The 20,649-nt window shown below is 56.7% G+C and overlaps 1 long non-coding RNA gene across 3 annotated transcripts; it reads right to left on the bottom strand.

The window, feature by feature from the left end:
* Positions 1-13,400: 13,400 nt before the first annotated feature.
* Positions 13,401-19,640, bottom strand: LOC135987397 (uncharacterized). 3 transcript variants are annotated; one of them, XR_010606000.1, is made up of 3 exons: positions 19,392-19,640; positions 18,946-19,066; positions 13,401-13,515 (listed from the first exon to the last, which is right to left on the bottom strand). It is a non-coding gene; the product is annotated as an uncharacterized LOC135987397 (long non-coding RNA). The 3 variants fall into 3 exon arrangements; XR_010605999.1 differs by lacking the exon at positions 13,401-13,515 and adding an exon at positions 17,714-17,926 and having other exon boundaries at positions 19,392-19,639; XR_010605998.1 differs by lacking the exon at positions 13,401-13,515 and adding an exon at positions 17,934-18,598 and having other exon boundaries at positions 19,392-19,625.
* Positions 19,641-20,649: the final 1,009 nt, after the last annotated feature.

Here is a 20,649-nt window from a genome sequence, read left to right as displayed (position 1 = left end):
CGTGTCTTGATTCCCCAGGGATCCCCAAAACGTGCCTTTGTTTCTCGGGGCTCCCCATTCCTCCCCAGAGCTCCCCAAAACGTGTCTTGGTTCCCCAGGGCTCCCCATTCCTCCCCAGGGCTCCCCAAAACGTGTCTTGGTTCCCCAGAGCTCCCCATTCCTCCCCAGGGCTCCCCAAAACGTGCCTTTGTTTCTCGGGGCTCCCCATTCCTCCCCAGAGCTCCCCAAAACGTGTCTTGGTTCCCCAGAGCTCCCCATTCCTCCCCAGGGCTCCCCAAAACGTGTCTTGGTTCCCCAGAGCTCCCCATTCCTCCCCAAGGCTCCCCAAAACGTGTCTTGGTTCCCCAGGGCTCCCCAAAACGTGTCTTGGTTCCTCGGGTCTACCCATTCCTCCCCAGGGCTCCCCAAAACGTGTCTTGGTTCCTCAGAGCTCCCCATTCCTCCCCAGGACTCCCCAAAACGTGTCTTGGTTTCTCGGGGCTCCCCATTCCTCCCCAGGGCTCCCCAAAACGTCTCTTGGTTCCCTAGAGCTCCCCATTCCTCCCCAGGGCTCCCCAAAACGTGCCTTGGTTCCTCAGGGCTCCCCAGTCCTCCACAGGGCTCCTCAAAACGTGTCTTGATTCCCCAGGGCTCCCCAAAACGTGTCTTTGTTTCTCGGGGCTCCCCATTCCTCCCCAGGGCTCCCCAACACGTGTCTTGGTTCCTCAGGGCTCCCCAAAACGTGTCTTGGTGCCTCAGGGCTCCCTATTCCTCCCCAGGGCTCCCCAAAACGTGTCTTGGTTTCTCGGGGCTCCCCATTCCTCCCCAGGGCTCCCCAATACGTGTCTTGGCTCCCCAGGGCTCCCCAAAACTTGCCTTGCATGTTCAGGGTGCCCCATTCTTCCTCAGGGCTCCCCATTCCTTCCCAGGGCTCCCCAAAACGTGCCTTGCTTCCTCAGGGCTCCCCAGTCCTCCCCAGGGCTCCCCAAAACGTGTCTTTGTTTCTCGGGGCTCCCCATTCCTCCCCAGAGCTCCCCAAACCGTGTCTTGGTTCCCCAGGGCTCCCCATTCCTCCCCAGGGCTCCCCAAAACGTGTCTTGGTTCCCCAGGGCTCCCCATTCCTCCCCTGGGCTCCCCAAAACGTGTCTTGGTTCCTCAGGGCTCCCCATTCCTTCCCAGGGCTCCCCAAAATGTGCCTTGGTTCCTCAGGGCTCCCCAGTCCTCCACAGGGCTCCTCAAAACGTGTCTTGATTCCCCAGGGCTCCCCAAAACGTGTTTTTGTTTCGCGGGGCTCCCCATTCCTCCCCAGAGCTCCCCAAAACGTGTCTTGGTTCCCCAGAGCTCCCCATTCCTCCCCAGGGATCCCCAAAACGTGTCTTTGTTTCTCGGGGCTCCCCATTCCTCCCCAGGGCTCCCCAAAACGTGCCTTTGTTTCTCGGGGCTCCCCATTCCTCCCCAGGGCTCCCCAAAACGTGTCTTGGTTCCCCAGAGCTCCCCATTCCTCCCCAGGGATCCCCAAAACGTGCCTTTGTTTCTCGGGGCTCCCCATTCCTCCCCAGAGCTCCCCAAAACGTGTCTTGGTTCCCCAGGGCTCCCCAGTCCTCCCCAGGGCTCCCCAAAATGTGTCTTGGTTCCCCAGAGCTCCCCATTCCTCCCCAGGGCTCCCCAAAACGTGCCTTTGTTTCTCGGGGCTCCGCATTCCTCCCCAGAGCTCCCCAAAACGTGTCTTGGTTCCCCAGAGCTCCCCATTCCTCCCCAGGGATCCCCAAAACGTGCCTTTGTTTCTCGGGGCTCCCCATTCCTCCCCAGAGCTCCCCAAAACGTGTCTTGGTTCCCCAGAGCTCCCCATTCCTCCCCAGAGCTCCCCAAAACGTGCCTTGGTTCCTCAGGGCTCCCCAGTCCTCCACAGGGCTCCTCAAAACGTGTCTTGATTCCCCAGGGCTCCCCAAAACGTGTCTTTGTTTCTCGGGGCTCCCCATTCCTCCCCAGGGCTCCCCAAAACGTGTCTTGGTTCCCCAGGGCTCCCCATTCCTCCCCAGGGATCCCCAAAACGTGTCTTTGTTTCTCGGGGCTCCCCATTCCTTCCCAGGGCTCCCCAAAACGTGCCTTGGTTCCTCAGGGCTCCCCAGTCCTCCCCAGGGCTCCCCAACACGTGTCTTGATTCCCCAGGGATCCCCAAAACGTGCCTTTGTTTCTCGGGGCTCCCCATTCCTCCCCAGAGCTCCCCAAAACGTGTCTTGGTTCCCCAGGGCTCCCCAGTCCTCCCCAGGGCTCCCCAAAACGTGTCTTGGTTCCCCAGGGCTCCCCATTCCTCCCCAGGGATCCCCAAAACGTGTCTTGGTTCCCCAGAGCTCCCCATTCCTCCCCAGGGCTCCCCAAAACGTGCCTTTGTTTCTCGGGGCTCCCCATTCCTCCCCAGAGCTCCCCAAAACGTGCCTTTGTTTCTCAGGGCTCCCCATTCCTCCCCAGAGCTCCCCAAAACGTGTCTTGGTTCCCCAGAGCTCCCCATTCCTCCCCAGGGCTCCCCAAAACGTGTCTTGGTTCCCCAGAGCTCCCCATTCCTCCCCAGGGCTCCCCAACACGTGTCTTGGTTCCTCAGGGCTCCCCATTCCTCCCCAGGGCTCCCCAACACGTGTCTTGGTTCCTCGGGGCTCCCCATTCCTCCCCAGGGCTCCCCAACACGTGTCTTGGTTCCTCGGGGCTCCCCATTCCTCCCCAGGGCTCCTCAATACGTGTCTTAGTTCGCTAGGGCTCCCCAAAACGTGTCTTGGTTTCTCAGGGTTCCCCATTCTTCCCCAGGGCTCCCCAGAACGTGTCTTGGTTCCTCAGGGCTCCCCAAAACGTGTCTTGGTTCCCCAAGGCTCCGAAAAACGTGTCTTGGTTCCACAGGGCTCCCCAAAACGTGTCTTGGTTCCTCGGGGTTCCCCATTCCGCCCCAGGGGTCCCCAGGGAGTGTCTTGGTTCCCCTGGGCTCCCCGGTCCTCCCCCAGGCTCCCCCCAACATGTTTTGGTTCCCCAACGTACAGTTTGCTACTAGTTCCCTTTCCATCGTTCTTATGGCTCTTGAGCATAGTGAGCTGTTCTTCCACAGCTTTCCAATCGTGGCAATTACCACAGGCTCATTCCTCCAACAATCTGGACCTCTAACTCGCCCTGTGCCTCCATCAGTAATCGGGGACGGCGCCTGCCATCCTCCCAACATCGGTTGGTGTCGGGTGAGTGACTCGGGGCGCCGCTGGCCGAGAGCGGTTTTAGATCGCTTACCGTGCGACGTTAGAGTGATGGCAAGGGGGACTATAACTGCTTTGACAAAATACACCGGGCATATTCAGGTGAGACTCGATTCAGAGCGATCTCTACCTGGACGGGAAATGCCGAAAGCTAAAGGGGGGCGCTCTTGTTGAGTCAAATTTCAGATGGGACCCCCTCGCTTACTAAACTCCTGCTCAGAGAGGAGTCTAAGCGCAGCAGGGTCCAAACTTAGCCCCAGGCTGGATCTACGCTTTGTGTCTGTCATGAGGCTTGGAATGGACCCCCTTGCTTTCTAAACTCTTCCTCAGAGAAGAGTCTAGGTGCGGCTGGATCCAAACTTAGCCCCAGATGGATCTACAGCTCATGTCTGCGAGACACAGAGCGTAGGGGAAACACCTAAGGGATTACATTTTTATATGGCCAAAGGATTGCATGTGCTCACTCAACCCCTTATACCACTTAGCCGGAATTTCAGAGTTTCATCATTCTGCACCTCGAGGTCCTTACCTCCCCTCCAGGGGCCTGGGGTCTGGTGGATTGCGGTTCGGATCCTTGGTCTCTTGAGGCAAACTCTCAGGCAAAGTCCATGAAAACAAGTATCCTAACAGAGTGGTACGGCGGGAGGGCTGACTCGAACTGCTGCCTTTGCTGAAGTCCCACCCGAGTGTAGAAATTCCTGGGTATTTATACCCTTACAGACTATTTACCCACCCCTCACACCATGATAGCAACAATAGCAACAGTTGAGGCTGGAGTCTTCTTGCTTCTTAGTGGATCCTTTGCACTGACCTCAGACAGGCCTTTGCTTTGTGCAGCTGTAGATAAGGTTTACGGTCCATAGGCACTTCATGCCAGCCTTGAACGTAGTGTTTTCTGTGAATGAATCCTATTTGTTCAAAGAAGTGCGATGCGGGCCTGATCTCACAGGTGGCGATCGTAGTCTGTAGCTGCTTTTGTTGCCGTGAAGCAAAGGTTTTAAATGACAAATGATATACTCTTAAGAGGCATTTTCTTTAGCTAAAAGGACTCATATTGACAACGTGGTCACCTACAAAGAAAAAAAATTAGTTAAGACACCATCTGTGAAATAACAGCACGCTAGTCAACAATGATCTTTGGTATCAACTGTAAAACACAAGTGAAGGGACTGTCCACTCCCCCTGCCCATGGATACTCTATCGTGGATGATGGTACAAATTTTGCCTACAGACTTGAATGTGTCAATAGATTAACCATGGACGCCTGGGGCTCGGTCCACCCACAGCTGACTCCGTGCCTCCGGGCAGAGCAGCTCCAAGACAAACACGCACACGTGCAGACTGACGCTGCACAGAACGCTACAAACACCACCACTCCAACAGCACCAAAAACGTTCAACAAGGCGAACAACTCCAACAACAGAGACGGCACCAAAACAAACTACAGGGAGGCAGTGGTGAGGCGAGGAGCCTCTACTGCAACCCCAAAACAAAAAGGAGCCAAACATCACGGCTCCTTACGAGACGGCGCCACTGGCACAACAAACAAACGGAGACGGCGGCACCGGCACAAACAAACAGAGACGGCGCAAGTGCAAGTAACTCCTGCAAAACCTAAAGACTTCAGGATGCTGGGAAGAAGTGCCAGTCCCTTAGACTGGATGGGTAGGGAGCAGAGCTGCCCACGCAGCCCAGAACTACACTATAAAACACAACTGACCAGAAATGTCCGAGATGCAGGAACCATCCACGCTTTCAGCTGCTGATACAAGAAAACCGGCACCCAAGTGGCAACAGGCCAATTGGCACCGGCATTCCAGACCCCGGGACGGCACCTGAGATGCCTGTCGTGCCCCTCGGGCACGACGAGACCCCAGGATCATCTGAACGGCGCAAGGCAGGCTTTCTGAAGTACACGACAACGCAGACACAGGCTGGAGCTGCCCTGCCCGAGCTGGCATCGCACTCTAAGGTTCCCTGCGCCCTTTACCCACCCAAAGGGGACTGTTCCTGGACGGCCCTTTCCCCTCTGAGACCTTTAGCCCCCCGCCCCTGCAGTTCCCAGCCCCTCCCCAGCCCCCGTGCCTCCACTTAGCTTTCAGAGGGCCGAGGGACAGGATCCATCCACGGAGGAAAACACCACATGGGCTCACGGGGATCTTCCTGCATTGCCGGGTTCCTCTTCAACATCTGCAACAACACAAGTTAACACACACTCACTAAGCAGTGCCAGCACTAAATATCATGTACATCAACACCGACGACATCCACAGCACCCACCTCCCCCGAAGTTCCCAGGCGTTCCATTCAGCCTCTCGTGCCATGGGCGCAGGCAGAAACCCTCATCACTCGTGGCACCTAGGACAGCAGGAAACAAAACAGCTCTAGTGCTTGGGACAAGTCCCCAGCCCCACACTCCTCCTCACCCCTACCCCTGCTCACCGCAAACGGTCCTCTGAGTCCAAAGGGGTCCACAAAGCCCCTGCAAAACAAGAAGGAAACGCTGAACCAAGTCACCAGGCAATACTGTGCTCCTGAAAACCAGCCACCTCCTCACCTTCTTGGCTGCTGGTCGGCGTGCGGCTTCGCCCCTCCGAGCTTGCCTGTAGCGCCTGCTAAAACAAAGGCGCATGCTCAGATACTGCCCAGAAGCACAGCCTGCCCGCAGACGGTCCCATCTCCCACTCCTTTACCTTGGCTGCTCGCCCACCTGGCCTCCGTCACCTTCACCTGCCACGCTGTTGACCACGTTGAGGCCCAGCTACCACCTATAAAACACAAGCAAAGGATGCTGAGACCTGCACCAGAAACACAACACCTGAAATGAGACGCTGCTTCGGCCCAGCGCTCCTTGCTCACCTTGCCCGAGGAGCTGCGGTGCCGATACCCGGCTTTCCTCCTCGCTTCGCACCTATAAAATAGAGAAACAACCAAACTTACATAGAGGCACACGGCACACCTTCCCTCCGAGACCTCGCACCGGCCCACCTGCTCACGGCGCTCGGCTTGCCTCTTCCGTCGCTCTTTTGGGCCAAGTTTTCCCTCTGCATCTGAAATCAAGGTATTCAACAGGTCACCCAGATGCTGATCAACAGCTTGACCATTCCACAGGTCTGCTTTCTATTCACAAATAACACCAGAAGCTCTAATCAAGCCCCTAAATTACTGGTGAAGGGACTGCCCACTGCCCCTGCCCACAGCTGCTCTGTCCTAGATGACTGAACAACCTTTTCCCACACTATTACATACATCAAGAGATTAACCATGGACTCCTAGGGCTCAGTGCACCCACCCATGACTCTACGTCTCCAGGCAGAGCAGCTCCGAGCCAAACGCGCACATGCGAAGACTGACGCTCCACAGAATGCTACAAACAGCACGACTGCAACAGCACCAAAAACGCTCGACAATGAGAACGACTCCAAGACCAGAGACTGCATCAATCAAAAGAACCTGTGGGGTGGCAGAAGAGAGGCGAGAAGCCTCTACTGCAACCCCAAAACAAAAAGGAGCCGAACGTCACGGCCCCTTACGAGACGGCGGCGCTGGCACAAACAAACCAACCAACCGAGACGGCGGCGCTGGCACAAACAAACCAACCAACCGAGACGGCGGCACTGGCACAAACAAACCAACCAACCGAGGTGGCGGCACTGGCAAAACGCTCCCGCAAGACCTAAGAACTTCTTCCCAGCATCCTCGAAGTGCCAGTCCATTAGACTGGATGGGTAGAGAGCAGAGCTGCCCACGCAGCCCAGACCTACACCATAAAACAACTGACCAGAAATGTCCGAGGCGCAAGAACCATCCACGCTTTCAGCTGCTGATACAGGAAAACCGGCACCCAATTGGCACTAGACCAATCGGCACCCGCATTCCAGACCCCGGGATGGCACCTGAGGTGCCTGTCGTGCCCCTTGGGCACGACAAGACCCCAGGATTGTCTGAACGGCGCAAGGCAGGCTTCCCGAAGTGCACTACAACGCAGACACAGGCTGGAGCTGCCCTGCCCGAGCTGGCATCGCGCTGTAAGGTTCCCTGCACCCTTTGCCCACCCAAAGGGGACTGTTCCTGGTTGGTCCTTTCCCCTCTGAGAACTTTAACTCCCCCCTGCCCCCGCAGTTCCCAGCCCCTGTGTCTCCCCTTAGCTTTCAGAGGGCCAAGGGACTGAATTCATCCTCAACATAGGAAAACACCACATGGGCTCACGGGGATCTTCCTGCAGTTGCCACTTTCCCCTCCATCACCTGCAATAAGAAAAAAACATACATGCAGACTATTAAGCACCAGGGTAATATTTACCAGTACTAGTCTAATAGCCACTGCTCACCTTGGCTGAGTTCTGGGAAGTACATTTGACTGATCCACCAGGGGCCACCGCCTGCTGCAAGGGTTCTGGGGACAACACGGTTTTCTGTGGGTGATGAGGGAGGCGATGAGCCACCCCAGAGCCAGAAAGACACTCTGCCTTATGGCCCCGCTGCTTCCTTCAGAAGTGCTAGAACTCCATCTACAGATACAAGATGCTCACTCTAACCCCCGCTAGATAAACTGAGCATCAGTCCTAGGAGGAGAGATTGTATCAGCAGCTTGGTATGCAGCACTGCAAACCAAAGAACAACACTCCATTTTCATTGCAGTCAGGAGTTCTGGGAAAATGCAAAGCACCTAGAATTGAATCAATTAATTAAGCATAGTTACAAACACACTTTCTGCTACAGCTGCTGTTGAACCTTCGCTGCTCCTGAAGCTCTTACCTCTAGCAGACACCTCCACTTCTCCAAACAGGTCTGTCCATGCTGACTAAACAGCTCAAAAGCTGCCCACTGCTGAAGGAACAGCAGAGAACCAGCACCAAAGCAGCCCTGGAGTAGAATGAGCTCCCTGCCCAGGGGCTGGGGCTCAAATACCCCGGGCCCTGCCCACCCCCCCTCCCACAATCCCCTGGGGAAGGGGAGGGGTCAATCGGCCCAGGCCCCGCCCACCACCCTGACCAAACCACCTGGGGAAGGGGCAGGGTCAATATTTAATATGGTAATAAATATATTCTACGAGAATCTCTTCTAAAAAGTAACCCAGGGCTTTCTTTGCCTCCCTGGGACGCCAAAGGTCTCCCCAGGACCCCCCTCATCTTCCAGGGCTCTCCGGACCCTCCCCAGCTATCGCCTCGTCTCCCTGGGGCTCCTCTGAGATCCACCGTCCTCCCCAGGGTTCGCATCGATTCCCCGAGGCTGCCAAGTTCTCCCCAGGGCTCGCCTTGGTTCCTCAGGGCTCCCCAAAATGTGTCTTGGTTTCTCAGGGCTCCATATTCCTCCCGAGGACTCCCCAAAATGTGTCTTGGTTCCTCAGGGCTCCCCATTCCTCCCCAGGGCTCCCCAAAACGTATCTTGGCTCCTCAGAGCTCCACATTCCTCCCCAGAGCTCCCCAAAACATGTCTCGACTCCCCAGAGCTCCCCATTCCTCCCCAGGGCTCCCCTACAGGCCTCCGTCAGACTCTCTCAGATTCGGTTGGGCGCTGTCAGGCCCTGTCGAACCCTGCCAGGCCCTTTAAGGCTCCGTCGGGCTGTGTGAGGCCTTGGCAGGCTCCGTCACTCTTTGTCGGGCTTTGTCAGGCCCTGTGGTGCTCTCTTAGGCTCTGTCGGGCTCTCTCAGGTTTCTTGGGCTGTGTCAAGATCGGTCGGGCTTTGTCAGGCCCTGTCACGCCTTGTTGGGATCTGTCGGGCCCTGCCGGGCTCTGTTGACCTCTGTCGGTCTATATCGGGCTTTGACGGGCTCTGTCAGGCTCTGTTGGACTTTCTCGGGCTCTGTCAGATTTTGTCGGGATGTGACAGACTCTGTCAAACTCTATCGGACTTTGTTGGGCTCTGTCGGGCTTTATCGGGCGCTGTCAGGGTCTGTTGACTTTGGTCAGGTTCTGTGGGGCTCTATCGTGCTCTTTCAAGTTTTGTCGGGCCCTGTCAGGCTCCGTCGGCCCTTATCGGGCTCTGTCGTGCTCTGCCGGTTTCTGTCGGGCCCGGGGGCGCGGCCTCCAAGCCGGGGCTCGGTCCGGGTTCCCCCCCGGGTCCTGGCGCCCCCCCAGCTCCAGGGACCAGGACAACCCTCGGGGGATGGGAGGGGGGAACCCATTTACTCCCATTTGGGGGTGCACAAAAAGGGGGGGCAGGTGATGGTCTGACACCAGCCGGGGGGCATTGGGGCTCCTTGCGGGGGGCAGGGCAGCTCCTGGGTACTGGGGAAGGGGCCACGGGGGTGCCCACGGCATTTGGGGGGCTCTGGAGGTGACACCCCCACTGGGACCCAGGCGCCTTCGTGATTCCCAGGTGGGTCCCCTCGGGGTCCCAGGGGAAGATCCCTGGGGGTCCCCTCAGTGTCCCCGTGGCCCCAAGGGGTCCCCGCTGTGTCCTTGGCTCCCATGGAGGGGGGTCCCCACGACATCCTCGGGGTGTCCCGCTGCCCCTATAGACTCTTCCCATAGCCCCCCCGATCCCCCGCGTTCAGCACTGGGGGTGGAGCTGTGTCCCCAAATGGCGCCCCGCCCCCCCCCAGAGAGCAACGACAGCAGCAAAATCCATCACTTTAATGGAATGGGGGGGCCCAAGGGTGACCCCCCCCCAAGACAAAACCGTGGGCCCCACGGTCCCCCCAGTCCCACACACCCCGGGGGGTCAACAGGAAATAAATAACAGAGGAAGGGCCCAAGGGCAAAGGGGCGCGGGGGGTTGGGGGTCACCAAGCACAGGGTGCCGGAGGGGTCAGGGGTCCCCAAGGTGCCACAGGGGTGGTTCGGGGGAGCTCATGGAGGCTCTTGATTGCCTGGAACTTGAGGCGCTGGGGGGTCCAGAAGCAGTGGGGGCAGGGCAGGGATGGCCCCTGCCCCCCCCATGGCGCAGCATGTGCCACGTCAGGGACGCGCGTTGGTGGCAGAACCCGCAGAGCTGACACCCGGGGGGGGAACGGGGGTCGGGGTCCCCCATGCCCCACCCCCCCTCACTGCAGGGGGGTCTCCAGTGTCCCCACTGCCTCCACAGGGGTCTCAGTGTCCCCATGTGCACACTCAGCCCATGGGCGTCTCTGTGTCCCCATGTTCCCTAACCCTCATGACCCTACCCCCTAACCCGGGAACAGCCCCATTGACTCCGCAGACCCCGGGACCCCCCACAACCGCCCCATAGACCCTTGTGACCGCCCCATAGTGGGCAGTGGAGGCGTGGTCGGGAGGGAAGGGTGGTGATGTGGACAGAGGTGTGGGGTGCCGTGGGGCAAAAACCTGGATCTATGGGGCAGAATGCAGAAGCTATGGGGTGGTACGCATCTCTAGGGTAAAGTGCAGCAGCTAAAGGGTGTTGTAGGGCAGCACTGTGGCTATAAGGGGCAGAGTAGAGGAGCCATGTGGTGCTGTGGGGCAGCACTGTGGGACTATGGGGCAGAGCGCGGCAGCCATGGGGTGCGGTAGGCCACTGCTGTAGATGTACGGGGCAGTGGAGGATGTATGGGGTGCTGTAGGGCAGCGCTGTGCATCTATTGGCAGAGTGGAGGAGCTGTGGGGTGCTGTGGGGCAGCAGTGTGGGACTATGGGGCAGAGTGGAGGAGCTGTGGGGTGCTGTGGGGCAGCACTGTGGAACTATGGGGCAGAGTGGAGGAGCTCTGGGGTGCTGTGGGGCAGCACTGTGGGTCTTGAGGGCAGAGTGGAGGAGCTCTAGGGTGTTATGGGGCAGCACTGTGTATCTATGGCGCAGAGTGGAAGACGTATGAGGTACTGGGGGCACTGGTGTGAATGTATGGGGCAGAGCAGAGGAGCTATGAGGGTATGGGGCAGTGCTATGCATGCATGGGGCAGAGTGGAGGAAGCACGGGTGCTGTGGGGCACTGCAGTGGATCTGTGGGGCTGAGTGGATGAGCTATGGGGTGCTGTGCAGCAGTGCTGTGGGTCTGTGAGGCAGAGGGAACAAGATATGGGGTGCTGTGGGGCAACAGTGTGGGTGTATGGGTCAGAGTCCAGGAGCAAGGGGGTGCTGTGGGGCAGTGCTGTGCCATCTATGGGGCAGAGTGAAGATTCTATGGGGTGCTGTGTGGCAGTGCTGTCCATCTATGAGGCAGAGTGAGAGCAGCTACAGAGTGCTGTTGACCTATGGGGCAGAGTAGAGGGGCTATGGGGTGCTTTGGATCTAGGGGGCAGAGTGGAGGAGCTATGGGGTGCTGCAGTTCTATGAGGCAAGAGTGAACAAGATATGGCGTGCTGTGGAGCAGCACTGTGGGTCTATGGGTCAGAGTGCAGGAGCCATGGGGTGCTGTGGGGCAGTGCTGTGGATCTATGGTGCGGAGGGGGGGAAATACAGGGCGCTGTGGGTCTATGGGGCAGAGTGGAGGAGCTCTAGGGTGCTGTGGGTCAGCACTGTGGGTCGATGGGGCAGAGCGGAAGAGCGATGCGGTGCTGTGGGGCAGTCCTGTGGATCTATGGGGCGGAGGGGGGAACTACAGGGTGCTGTGGGTCTATGGGGCAGAGTGGAGGAGCTCTAGGGTGCTGTGGGTCAACACTGTGGGGCTATGGGCCAGAGTGGAAAAGGTATGAGGTACTGTGGGGCACTGGTGTGGATCTATGGGGCAGAGAGGAAGAGCTATGGGGTGCTGTGGGACTATGGGGCAGAGTAGAGGAGCTATGGGCTGCTGTGGGGCAGCGTGCAGGAGCCATGGGGTGCTGTAGGGCAGTGCTGTGGATCTATGGGGCAGATTGGAGGAGGCATGGGGTGCTGTGGGGCAGCACTGTGGGTCTCGAGGCCAGAGTGGAGCTGCTCTAGGGTGTTATGGGGCAGCGCTGTGCATCTATGGGGCAGAGTGGAAGATGTACGAGCTACTGAGGGCACTGGTGTGAATGTTTGAGGCAGAGTGGAGGAGCCATGACATTGTGGGGCAGTGCTATGTATGTATGGGGCAGAGTGGAGGAAGCAGGGTGCTGCGGGGCACTGCAGTGGATCTATGGGGCAGAGTGGATGAGCTATGGGGTGCTGTGCAGCAGTGCTGTGGGTCTATGGGTCAGAGTGCAGGAGCCATGGGGTGCTGTGGGGCAGTGCTTTGCCATCTATGGGGCAGAGTGAAGATTCTATGGAGTGCTGTGTGGCAGTGCTGTCCATCTATGGGGCAGAGGGAACAAGATATGAGGTGCTGTGAGGCAGTGCTGTCCATCTATGGGGCAGAGTGAAGATTCTATGGGGTGCTGTGTGGCAGTGCTGTCCATCTATGGGGCAGAGTGAGAGCAGCTACAGGGTGCTGTTGACCTATGGGGCAGAGTAGAGGGGCTATGGGGTGCTATGGGTCACTGTGGGTCAGTGTGTGAGTCACTCACCTGCTGGGGGTTCAGCCTCTTCTGGGGTGTTTCACCCCACAACAGCCCCATTGACCCTACAGCCCCCATGACTCCCCACACCCACCCCATAGACCCTAGTGCCCCCCCCCCCCCAGTGGGCAGTGGAGGCGTGGTCAGAAAGGGTGGTGATGTGGACAGAGGTGTGGGGTGCTGTGGGGCAGAAATGTGGATCTGTGGGGGAAAATGTAGAAGCCATGAGGTGCTATGTATGTATAGGGCAGGGTGCAGCAGCTAAAGGGTGCTGCGGGGCAGCACTGTGGGCCTAAGGGGCAGAGTGCAGGAGCTATGGGGCGCTGTGGGGCAGCACTGTGGATCTATGGGGCAGAGTGGAGGAGCAATGACATGCTCTGGGTCTATGGGGCAGAGTGAACAAGATATGGGATGCTGTGGAGCTGCACTGTGGGTCTATGGGTCAGAGTGCAGGAGCCATGGGGTGCTGTGGGGCAGTGCTGTGGATCTATGGGGCAGAGGGGGGGAACTACAGGGCGCTGTGGGTCTATGGGTTAGAGTGCAGGAGCTCTAGGGTGCTGTGGGTCAGCACTGTGGGTCTATGGGGCAGAGTGGGAGAGGTATGAGTTACTGTGGGGCACTGGTGTGCATCTATGGGGGAGAGTGGAAGAGCTATGGGGTGCTGTGGGTCTATAGGGCAGAGTAGAGGAGCTATGAGGTGCTGTGAATCTATGGGGCAGAGTGGAAGAACTACAGGGTGTGGGTCAGTGTGTAGGTCACTCACCTGCAGGGGGTTCAGCCTCTTGTGGGGTGTTTCACCCCACAACAGCCCCATTGACCCCACACCCCTGTGACCCCCCACAACCGCCCCATAGACCCTTGTGACTCCCCCCATAGTGGGCAGTGGAGGCGTGGCCGGCTGGAGGGGGGCGTGGCCAGGGTGGAGAAGATGGGGGGGCGTGGCCAGACTGCCTTCAGTGTTCTCTGAGCAGGAGCTGCAGTTGTAAAAAAAAACCCAAAAAACAAACAAACAAAAAAACACACAAAAAAAGGCGTTATTTGCTTCAAAATCCTGGGAAATAGCCCCAACCCCGCCCTGCTTAAATATTAACTTAGTGAGCAAATTGATTGCCAAAAAAAAATTGATCTTAAAAGCTTCTTGGAGCACAAATTATCCTAAAAACAGCCCAAAAATATCAAAACCCCACCCAAATATGGTCCCTCCCAGCTTTATATAATAGAATAAGATATATATTAATGTATTACATATATTATATAGTAATTATATATTACTATATCAATACAGATATTAATATTAATGAATATTAACACATCATAAATATTGTTATAATACATTATACATCACATTATTATATTATGTTATTATATATTAATTAATTAATAATAGTAATTGATGCTTAGTATATAATACAAGATATATTTTTATTATTCATCATATTATTATATAATTTATATTATATTGTTAATACACTAATATGTTAATTTTATAGATCTATATTTTTTAAATTCATATATTACCATATTAAATAATATAGTAATAGTTAAATAATACAATTTAAAGAATTAATTGGGTTTAGGGACGCGGCGACCAATCAGCGCCTTCCTCCCCTGGGAGACAGCCGCGCGGGGCTGAGCCAATGGGAGGCCAATTGGCACCGGCCAATCAGCGGGCGTCTCCTCACCCCGCTCAGGGTGAGGGGGGAGACAAAATGGCAGCGGGTTAAAAAAGCCGAGTTTGTTCCCGCTTAAATATTAATTTGGTAAATTATCGATAAATAGATTTTAAAAACACCAGATCTGGGACCCCGAACTTTAGATATGTTCGGTAAAGTGAATTCAGCCCCCAAATCGCCTCAAAAAGCAACATAATGCCCCTCCCGACTTTAAATACAGTAATTTACACAATTATTTAAACAATTAAATTATTTCAACAATTAAGCGGCTTTAGGAGCCTCACAACCGCCCAAAAAGCTAAAAAAACCCCTAAAAACCTCAATTAAAAAAAAACCTCATAAAGCCCCGTTTAAATATAATATTTTAAATTAATAAGCAGTTAAAATAAAAAGCCGAATTTGGACTCGTAATCCTGGGAAACAGCCCCAAATCTCCCCCTGCGCTTTAAATATTAATCTATTGAATAAATTCGTTATCAGTAAATAGATTCTAAAAGCTTTAAAGCCCCAAATCTGCCCCTCGAGCTTTAGAGGCGTTAAATAAACCTTTAAAAAGCCGATTTAGAGCCAAACAGTCCCAAAACGGCTCCTCGCAGCTTTAAATAATTAAAACAATTCAGCGGCTCCAGGAGCCTCGAACCGCCCGACCCCGGTAAAATAAAACCGCAAAAACCATTGAAGTGCAAGAGCCCAAATAAATCGGCCGGTTGGTAAAAACCCCAATTCGGCTCCAAACCCGGAAAACCCGATTCCCCGGTTTGAACTGCTCCATAAACCGGTTCAAATGAAGTTTTAAAAGCTTTAAAGTCACAAATTAGCCCCAAAGTGGGATCCGCAACTTTAAATACCTTTAAAATGCGATTTCGACCCAAATGGCCCCTCCCGACTTTAAATAGAATAATTTCGACATTAACTTTAATAAATCGAACAATTAAATTTTAGGAGCCTCAAACCCGCCCAAAATGTTCCAAATAAAACCTCAAATAAACCTTTTAAACACATTAAAAAAAATAACATTAAAAAAAAACCCCTAATCTGGACTCAAACTCCTGGGAAAAAAGCCCCAAACCTCCTCCCGAGCTTTAAACATTAATTCTCCTGACAAAATGACAATAAAGAGATTTTAAAGGTGCCTTTTAGCACAAATTGGCACCCAAAACCCCCCTAAAATATGTAAAAAAAACTTCTAGAAGCCGAACTAGACCCAAACCTCCCCGGACTCCCGAGAAAAGCCCCAAACCGGCTCCTCCCGCTTTGAACACAACGATTCGAACAGTTAAAGCGGCTGCGGGAGCCTCAGCCCCCACCCCAACAGCCACAAACCCACGGCTTTTAAACCCCCAGTTTCGATCAAAGCCCCAAATACACCCAAGCCCGCCGGGCGCTCGTCACCCCGCCGAGCCCCAATTAACACCCGCACGATAATTAACGCCCTGACCCGCCCGTTAATCGGTTCCAGCCGCCGCTCCCGCTGCTCTCGGTCCCTCGGGTCCCGCGGCGGGGGGTGCGGACCAGCCGGTTCGGCAGCCCCGAGAAGAGCGCGCGGCCGCCGCCGCCACGTCCTTTATCACCTCGCTGTCCCGCCCGGTCCCGCCCTCCGCCCGCCCTCCGGCCAATGGACGAGACGCCCGCCTCAGCCGCGCTGGCCAATCAGCGCCTCGTTACTGTGGAAGAACGTCGGCGGGAAGACGGCGACCAATCAGCGCCTTTTTTACCTCAGAGGCACTAGCGAATCAGCGCCTGGCACGGGCTGGGCGAACCTCGGCGGGAAGGCAGTGACCAAACAGCGCCTTTCTCCCCTCAGCGATACGACCACCAATCAGCACCTTTCTCCCACCCCCTCGGAGAAGCCCGCGCGGGGATGAGCCAATGGGCGGCTTTCGCGCCGGGCGCCGGCAGCCAATCAGCGGGCGCCCCCTCCTGCCTCACTATAAAAAAGCGGCGGCGAAAAGGGGGGGGAGACAAGATGGCGGAAGAAGCAGGAAGCGGTTGCTCGTCTGGCGGCGGCGATTGAGGCGGGGCGGGGAGTCGGGGCTGGGCGGAAAAGCGGCAGCTCCTGAGGCGGCGGCGGCAGCAGCAGCAGCAGCAGCAGCAACGGCGATCGGGGGATGTGGGGGGCGAAAAGCGGCGGCTCCTCCGGCCGCAGCGGCAACGGCGATCGGGGGATGTGGGGGGGGGAAAGCGGCGGCTCCTCCGGCCGCAGCGGCAACGGCGATCGGGGGATGTGGGGGGGGGAAAGCGGCGGCTCCTCCGGCCGCAGCGGCAACGGCGATCGGGGGATGTGGGGGGGGGAAAGCGGCGGCTCCTCCGGCCGCAGCGGCAACGGCGATCGGGGGATGTGTGGGGGGGAAAGCGGCGGCTCCTCCGGCCGCAGCAGCAACGGCGATCGGGGGATGTGGGGGGGGGAAAGCGGCGGCTCCTCCGGCCGCAGCGGCAACGGCGATCGGGGGATGTGTGGGGGGGAAAGCGGCGGCTCCTCCGGCCGCAGCAGCAACGGCGATCGGGGGATGTGGGGGGGGGAAAGCGGCGGCTCCTCCGGCCGCAGCGGCAACGGCGATCGGGGGATGTGGGGGGGGGAAAGCGGCGGCTCCTCCGGCCGCAGCGGCAACGGCGATCGGGGGATGTGGGGGGGCGAAAAGCGGCGGCTCCTCCGGCCGCAGCGGCAACGGCGATCGGGGGATGTGTGGGGGGGAAAGCGGCGGCTCCTCCGGCCGCAGCATCAACGGCGATCGGGGGATGTGGGGGGGGGAAAGCGGCGGCTCCTCCGGCCGCAGCTAGGACGTGGCTTCACCGGCACCGGGGCCGCGAGGCCGCGCGCTGTGGGGCTGCGGGGCGGGTGTGGGGCCGGGGGCTCCGGCGGTCCCGCAGCAGCGGCCGCGGGGCAGGATGGGGCGGCTGTGGCGGTACCTGTGGGGCACTTGTGGGGCTGCTATAGGGGCTCTTCAGAGGCGTGTCTGGAGCACTTAGGGGCAGGTACAGGGCTGCTATAGCGGTACCTGTGGGGCTGCTATGGGGTTACTTATGGGGCACAGATGGGGGGGGCACCGCATGCAGGGGGTGGGGTCAGTGCGGAGGGGCGGGGACTATGAGAGGACGCACCCACGGGGAGCCCCGCCTGGGGAAGGGGGTGGAGCCTCCATGTGTCACGCCCTGTGGGAGGAGCCTGGGGGGTGGAGCCTGTGCAGACGTCACCCCTTGGACAGCCCACTCGGGGGTGGGGTCAGCAGGGGATGTGCCCCAAGGGGGCGTGGCTTAGCAAGGGAGGGGCTTTGGAGGGGGTGGAGCCTTTACAGGACATGCTGAGGGGGCGTGGCTTAGGGGAGATCATTGGGAGGAGTTGGGGGCGGGGCCTCAGTGCGTCATGCTCCTCGGGCGATGCGGTGAAAGGGGAGGGGCCTGCATGGGACACGCCCCTTGGGGAGGGCACACACTGGCAGGGGCGGAGCTTTAAAGGGGATGGAGTTGGGGGCGTGACCTCTCGAGGACACGCCTCTGCAGGAGATATCACTGTGGCCACGTTGGGGTATTTTTAATTAAGGAAACTGCTGTTTCAACCCGCAAGTGAAAACAAACCACACGTACGAGGCTGGACACGGTCAAACAAACCCCGGCTGGTTCAGCAGCCGCTGCCAGCGCGTCCATTCACCGCCTGCCCAGCCCGACAGACCTGCTGGACACACGTGTCCTGGTGAACTTGTACCAGCGCTGCATTCTGGGGAGAAATACATCCTGTAAGAATCCTGCTCTAAAACACTGCAGATCAACAATAGTTGTAAGTCACAGAGACTCCTCGTTTTCTCTCTGACTCTCACAACAGTAATAAATAAATCCCAAAGGACAGAAAACACCAGGATAGGCTGGAAACAAGAACAAACCCCACATGGCAGAAACAGTACCAAGCACCTTAAGTAACACTTAAGCATCTCAAACGAAAATAAATGACAAAACCCTTCGGGAGAGGTCTAAAGAAAGACGAACGAGTCCACAGAGAGTAATACTAAAGCCCTCCTCCCGAGAGGACCATGTGGGGGACAGAGGCACTTGGAAGGGACGTGGTTTGACGAGGCCACTTGCCACACACATTGATTCTGGTGCCTGGAACGACAATGGAGGGGACTCGAGGGGACAGGGGGCACACGAACGGTACAGAGGGATGTGGGGAGCTGATCGGGGTGCCTGCGATGGCTCCAGGGCACGCTGCCCAAAGGAGAGGTCCCACAGCAACTGGAGGCCACGTGAAGGGCTCTGGGTCAGAAGAAAGGCAAACAGAGGCCTCTGAGCTGCAAAATACACAAACAGGTCCCCAGGCAACAAGAACACGGGGGGCGGCTACAAGGAAGGTAAATGAGGGCTCTCAGGTAACCAAAAGACAAGCTCAGCTGTCCTGAGAGGAGCAGGTGGAAATCAGAGGAGTTCTAAAGGGAGCGGAGGGGCAAACAGAGCGGTCTTGAGAGGGTACAAGAGGGAAAAATGAGGCCTCTGGGATGTGCCAAAAGCAAATGGGGAAGTTTTGAGGGGAAGAGAGAAAAAGAGGGGAATTTAATGAAGCAAAAGGTCAAACGGGCACCTTGATGCCACCAAAGAGCCTGCGGGCACGCAAAGGCAGGCGGGGCAATCACAGAGGAACTGGAAGGAAACGGGTTTCTGAGGGAACAAGGTGGCGAGTAAGCCTGTGAGAGGCCCAGAAGCAAATGGATGTGTCCTGAGGAGAGCAAATCGAAAGGTTCTTACCTCTGAGAAGTTCTCCTTGACTTTTGTTCCACCAGCAGCCGTCCTGTGGTCTCGGCACAGCCTGGGGATCCCTGACCTGCACCACCATAACCTTTAACAGGACATCCGGCAGTTCTAGAACCTGAATGACAAACAGCAAGTATTTCTCCAGGACAGCTTTGATGTAGGATTGTTTTATTTTGTTTTCCCTGCAGAGGACAGGGAGAAATTTCTCCTCCCCACAGTACCACTAAACACCCTACCCATGATCCTTCAGGCATTTTGGGGCTGTAACCCCCCCATCTCTCACTGGCCTGCTCCTCCAGTACCATCAGCAGACCCCCCAGTAACATCATCATCACCCCCCCAAATCCCCCCTTCTTTTCTCTCCAAAAAAAGGTAGAAAAGGGAAATAGACCCCACGAGCAGCTCCTTGCTCTCATAATGCCATTTACATATGTACATACCACAACTCTTCAAAACTGGGGGCAGTGCCCCAAACAGTCGCAGTCCCCATCCCACAGGCCAGCAGCTGCCCCATGGCACGGTGGGGAGGGAAGATGTTGCAACGTCTCCCGATTGGGCTCTGCTCCCCCACGTTCTGTTCCCCGCCTGGGCTGCGGGATCTGCTGACCATCAGGTGTTCATAGCTCCCCCTTTGAAAAACAAAAATTCGAAATTAGAGTTCAGCATCTTAAGAAAATAGCGCAGAAAGAAGCAGAGGAATTAGTCAGAATAAGGGATCGCCCAGCGGCAGCGCTTGTTGGCCGTGCGCTGCAGAAAAGAAAAAAAAAAAAAGAAAAGAAAACAAGAAAAGGAATGATCTCTTCCAGGCAGTTTCTCGAGACAGTCGAGAGATTATAAAATTGCACGTGTCTTTTCCAAGCAGAATGAGCCTGTGATTCCACGAAAAAGGAGGGCAAGGAGCAGGTCAGCTTGTCAGAGAAAGACAGGGACAGGGAGCAAGACAAGGCGACACAGAGAGAGAGGCAAAAGGGACAGGGAGGCAGGGCAAAGGGAAGGAGAGGCCAAGATCAGAGACCAGCAGCAGGACACAGACGGTGGGGAAAACTCCTAGAATGGGCAGCGGGAGAGACAGACCAAGGAGAAACGGGCGCCGGGCCGCGGGACAGGGAGCGGGGCAGACCGTCACGGAAACAAAAACAAAGAGGCAACGGGACAGAGAAACGAGGGGAAAGACAAGGAGAAGGGCAGAGAAACAGGAACGGGGGCGGGCAGGGAGCAGGACCGAGAGATGGAGCGAGGAAGGGAAAAAAGGACGGGGGCAGAATGCAGGGAGAGAAACGACGACAGGGAGCAGGACAATAGCACGGGCTGCAGGACAGAGACGGAGGAATTGCAAAAACACAGACACGAGGAGCACCACAGAGCGACAGCCAGGGGAAAGAGGCACAGAGAGCGCGACAGCGCCGGAGCGGAAAAAAACGAACCAAACCAACGGCGCTGGGCCGCTGGAGAGAGATACGCAGAAAGAAAAAAACACCCAGGAAGAGAGAAAAGAAAGAGGGGATGGCTGGCTGGGGGAGGGAGGGGAAAGCAGTTAGAAAGGGCGGGAGAAGGACCGCCACGGAACAACAGAAAAGCCAGCGAGGCCAGGCAGGGCAGGGGGGCCGTGACACTGCTTGTCTAGCAGTATAATCTGCGATCTGCCAATTTATTTCCAGTTTCCTGATCACTGCTCCCTTTCGATGCCCTTTGCAACGC

Source organism: Caloenas nicobarica, chromosome 3 (genome assembly GCF_036013445.1).
Source record: "Caloenas nicobarica isolate bCalNic1 chromosome 3, bCalNic1.hap1, whole genome shotgun sequence".
In the NCBI taxonomy this organism is placed as follows: domain Eukaryota; kingdom Metazoa; phylum Chordata; class Aves; order Columbiformes; family Columbidae; genus Caloenas; species Caloenas nicobarica.
Note: the sequence above shows the minus strand (reverse complement) of the source record. Positions and strands in the feature narration are given on the sequence as shown.